The sequence below is a fragment of the Lepidochelys kempii genome, chromosome 3 (genome assembly GCF_965140285.1).
Source record: "Lepidochelys kempii isolate rLepKem1 chromosome 3, rLepKem1.hap1, whole genome shotgun sequence".
NCBI classification, from domain to species: Eukaryota; Metazoa; Chordata; order Testudines; family Cheloniidae; genus Lepidochelys; species Lepidochelys kempii.
The window spans coordinates 41,965,079-41,970,319 of record NC_136382.1 but is presented as its reverse complement, the minus strand read 5'-3'; the positions used below and the strand labels follow the sequence as shown (position 1 = coordinate 41,970,319).

The 5,241-nt window shown below is 44.5% G+C and overlaps 1 non-coding gene across 1 annotated transcript; it reads left to right on the top strand.

The window, feature by feature from the left end:
- The first annotated feature begins 225 nt into the window (after window positions 1-225).
- Window positions 226-329, top strand: LOC140909824 (U6 spliceosomal RNA). Its single transcript, XR_012158362.1, has one exon. It is a non-coding gene; the product is annotated as a U6 spliceosomal RNA (small nuclear RNA).
- The last annotated feature ends 4,912 nt before the right edge of the window (window positions 330-5,241 follow it).

The window sequence follows — 5,241 nt, the reverse complement described above, 5'->3', positions numbered from 1 at the left end:
AAATACAGCCATGACAAAAAAATCTTTTCCCCATAAAAAACACCTGTAAATTGATCTTGAGAGGAATTTTCATAGGTCTTGTATTCAAGCAAGTAAACAGCGTACAAATCAAAGACGATTCCAAGGAAGCAGGTGCACAGAGGAAAGGCAGCCCAGCCAGCCTTGCAACAGTCTGCCAACATGACAGATCCAGCAGCAACTTCAGGCTTATCAGCACAACTGGCTGATATCTTAGCAGCACATATACTAAATTTGGAATGATACAGAGAAGATTAGCATGGCCCCTGCACAAGGATGACATGCAGGTTCGTGAAAATCCAGTTATGCTGCATTATTCTAGGATTGCCTAGAAAAGCACAACTCTCAAAACATAAAATGAGAGAAAATCAGGCCTGGTCTACGCTACAAAGTTAGGTCGAAGGAGGCCGCTTTAAGTCGACCTTTAATATATGTGTCTACACTACCTGGTCCTTTACATCGACCTAAGTCACCTCCAATGTCGACTTCTGTAATCCACCTCTGCGAGAGGCGTAGTGCTTAGTTCAATTTTCATGGGCCGACTGCAAGGTAGTGCAGATGCAGCGTTGTGTAATATGACTTACTTGACCTCCAGGTGGTGTCCCACAATGCTCATCTATGGCCGCTCTGGAGATCATTCTCAACTCTGCTGCACTGCAGCCAGGTACACAGGAAACAGCCCCTCCCCTGCTAAAGCCCTGGGAACTTTTGAATTCCTATTTCCTGTTTGATCACTGGAAGCATGCCAGCTTGAGCACAGCTGATCATGGAGACGACACACCCGAAAGACGCTCCAGCCTGGTCTGCACAGGAGGTGGTGGATCTCATCGCTGTGTGGGGAGAAGAGTCTGTGCAGGCAGAGTGCTGATCCAGCAGAAGAAATGCTGACATCTATGCAAAGATCGCTCATGGAATGGGGGAGAAGGACACACGAGGGACACACAGCAGTGCTGCGTGAAAATAAAAGAACTTCGCCAAGCGTATCAGAAGACAAGGAAGGCAAACAGTTGTTCTGGTGCTAAACCCCACACATGCCGATTCTACAATGAACTCCATGCAATTCTCGGCGGGGGGGAACCCTACCAGCACCCCCACGAGCAACACGGACACCTCACAGGTGTGTGAGTCTAGGGACAACAAGGAGGATGATATGGTGGATGAGGAAGAGGAGGATAACGGGAGACAGGTAAGCAGTGGATCCATTCTCCCTGAGAGCCAGGAAATATTTTGAACCCTGGAACCCAGTGGATCATAGGACAGCACGGTGGCCAACCATGATGCTGGGGAAGGCACCTCTCACGAGTAAACATTTAAAATGAAAGTCCAGTTAAACTTTAGTGGGCACACACATTCGGTGGTATTGCATGTTTAGGAAACTTTCATGGAGGTACTCTGCAATCTTTGCAGAAAGTTTCTGGGCAGGGCAGTCTTATTTCTTCCACCATGGTAGGACACTTCCCATGCAACTCCTGAATTAATTCTGCTGGCATCATTGTGGTACACAGCATAGCAGCATAAGGACCAGGTCTATTCCCAGACGCCTGCAGCATCTCCTTCCTTTACACCTCTGTTACCCTCAGGAAACTGATATCACATAGGGTCGTCTAGGGGAAGTGCGGGAGGTTCTCATTAAAAGTGCTCTTACATGGGGAAAAAAGGGCATGTAGACCACCTGTGAGGTCACCTGTGACCCGGGGAGGACCTACTCACCATGGCTGGAGCAACAAAGCAGCATAATGAACGGTTACGGATTCTGATTATGTTATGGCTTGTATATATGTACATAGTATAATAAGGGGTTGTTGGTTTTTTATGAAAACTGCCTTACTATGGAAACATTTTATTCATGTACAATGGCTCCTTTATTTTTTCCCCTGACAGCTCGAAATGTGTCCTTCTGCATGTCATCAACACCTGAAAGCAGACTTTTGCTGATTAGAAGGAGGAGAGAAAGAACGCAGGAGGACATGTTCACTGAAATAATGAACGCTTCCAGGACAGCTGACACAGAGCTGAGAGCATGGAGGATTTCACTGTCCGAGAAGTTAGACAGGGACATGGAGAGCAGGAAAGCTTCCAATGAGCGAGAGCATGCAGTGCAGGATGATATGCTTCGGATTATGAAGGAACAAGCAGACATGTTGAGGCGTCTGATTGAACTGCAGGAACAGAAGCAGGAGGGTAGAGTCCCTCTGCAGATCCTGGTGGACAGCCAGCCAGCATCACCGGGTGCAGAATCACCCTCCCCAAAGCATTGCATCAGGGGTGGGCGAAAAGTCCATTATCCCTTTCATCCACTATGTCCTGCACATTTCCCAGACTCACTACTCTTCATAGTAGAAGTCAATTAATGGCCCTGCACATTTGGAGTACAGCAGCTCCCATGGTTGATTTACCTACTCCAAATTGATTTCTCACTGACCGGAACTGTCTGGTGTTGCAAGCTTCCAAATAGCGATCACCACTCGCTTCTCCACTGTCAGAGCAGCTCTCATTTTTGTGTTGCTGAACTGCATGTCAGGAGAAAGCTCTGCACAAAGTCCCTGGAAGGTGGCCTTCCACATTTGAAAGTTCTGCAGCCACTGCTCATCGTCCCATACCTGCAAAGTGATGCAGTCCCACCAGTCAGTGCTTGTTTCATGGGACCAGAAACAGCACTCAGCAGAGTGCAGCTGCTCTGTGACTGCCATCAGTAATTGTGAATTGCTTTTTTAAATGGCTTGCAGCGGGGCTGCTTGCAGGACATCGCTATGTTCCACGTGGCAGACCCTACTTTGGCTCTGGAAATACTGCAGGCGAAGACATGAGGTGTTTGAGATGCTCACAGCAAGAGTGCACAGGTGAGCAGGCTCCAGGCTTCTGGTGTATGGCATATGCACAGTGGTTTAAAGGCACGAAAACCACTGGATTGTTTGCCATTGATGTGAGGGAGGGAGCACAGTGCATCATGGGATGCCGATGCAATGTTCCCATTCTCCCCTGTGACAATGTTTTGGTCCCATGTGGCATTGCACAAACTTCCCAAAGCACACTGTGGCAAGTTGCACTTTGGGATAGCTACCCATGATGCACTGCTTTGTGCATTGATGCAGGAGCTGAGAGTGAGGATGCACTCCATTGAGACAATGGCCATGGTATGGCCATGCACAATCGACTTCATTAATTTGGGGGCTCAAGGTCGCATTAGATAAAGTCAACTTAATTTTGTCGTGTAGACAAGCCCGCACTGTAATAAAAGTATTTCTAGGAGGTATGGCTAACTTTAATGGGACCCTGGCTTTGTAAAAATTACAAGCCAGATCCTAAACTGTGTAAACTGGTATCACTTCATTGACTTCCACTGACTTGTACCAGCTAAGGATCTGGCTCAGTAAACATACAGTTTTGTCTCACCCCGTCCTAAAATGTAATTCAATTAAACTAAAAGGGAAATTAAGCTTATAAAGGGTACATGCAAATGCTAACATACCTAATCATGAATTCAATTTGACTTGATTACTAAGCTACCCTATCTGCCTCTCTAATACCCATTAGACCTTAAAATCCCTGTGGACAATTCAATGCAAGTCTGCTTTGAAAAATCTCTTTTAACGGAATGCTCACCTGATTTTCGTACTACTGGTTTTAAAATGAGATCACTGTGTACAAAGAAAACAGGTGTAGCCACATTGAAAAAGATGAAACATCTTATAAGAAATCCTAGGTCTTTTGAATATAATATTTCAGTGAATGATAATTTATTATGACAGTTAATCTTCTGCTGAAGTACAGAAATTATTTCCCTCTGCCTGAAAGGAAATAACTGAAGCTTGCTTAACTAAAAGAGCCAGCTAAAAGGTACAACTGAGATGAGTCTAACCTTGTCTGCTGTGCCCAAGGATACCTCTGAAAAGCTGCCATAACATGCAATAATTTGATAGTCTCAACTACATTTAACTTGTGTACGGTAGAAGGAGATAAGAATAATATTAAATTCTTGCTGATGCTCACTTTGTATGCTGTGGAGTCTGGCTCTGATGTTTAGTGAAAAGGTCTTAAATACTAAATTGGAATAATAATTGAAAAACTGGGTTATTTTATTTCACTAAGAGGGTCAGTCTCGTCCTTGTGATGTCAAATTCAAATAAAACATTTCATTTTCTTACTGTGTCAGGTATTCTAGTGATAAATCCTTGCTTTGCTTTTGTCTTCTATAAAACCCCTCAGATCAAATGATCTCATGTTAAATGCAGGTGTTTCCTCTTAGGTCATCCCAGTTAATGACTAGATATGCTGAGTCCATAAATACAGGTCTGATTCACACAGGAATAGCCATTTCTGACCATTGCCTAACATTTTTCTACATTGTTTGTATCATCCATACGTTTCACCTCTCCATTTCATAACTGTAAGGATACACAGCTCCTAAAAGAGCAGTTTGTTAAATGAAATGGTTCAAAAAGAATTACATACATTTTAATACATATACTATAAAAATATTTAATTCCCAGAGCTTCTATGCTTATTTTTACACTGGCTACTCACAGTTGATAATGGTTTCAAGAGCAGATTTTTTCTTCAATAACACCATACTTCATTATTTGGTACTGTGGAAAAGTAGCCCCATTTAAAAGAGAATTTTGTTGTCAATCAGTTTTCCTTTTAATCACAAAGCTGTTCAGATGGTACTGTAATATCAAACCAAATCCTGCTTGCCTTAGTCACACTAGTAGTCCCACTGCTGTAGAGGTCTAATACTTATATGAGGAAGGGAGGCAGGATTAGGTATTTAAGCGCAGATCCTCAAAGGTATTTAGGCACCTAACTCCTGTTGATTTCAATAGGAGCTAGGAGGCTAAATACCTTTGTGGACTTGGGCCATGATTTCTAGTCCACCCTTGGATTTCCAGTTGTGTGGAGGACACTAAAGGTCAATTCTCTCCTGCACCTGAGCACTACTTGATGTAGGAGGTGTCCATCAGGCAGCTGGTTATGGCTCCCTGATTCTCAGGGGCCAGCTGTGACCCCCAACATGACTTACGGCTGCAGCTGGCTTCGCTGAGTTGCACCACTGCCATAGGAGCCTACCCAATGAAGTTTTTGAATAGCATAGTTCCATTGCACCATGCCCTCCCCTCTCCTTCCTCCCCGATACTTACCCTACTCCGGGGAGGGGAGGCCACAGGTGCAGGGCCTGGATCCAGCATACTTGTATAAGCAGGAAGTTACCCTCCAAGAGGGGAA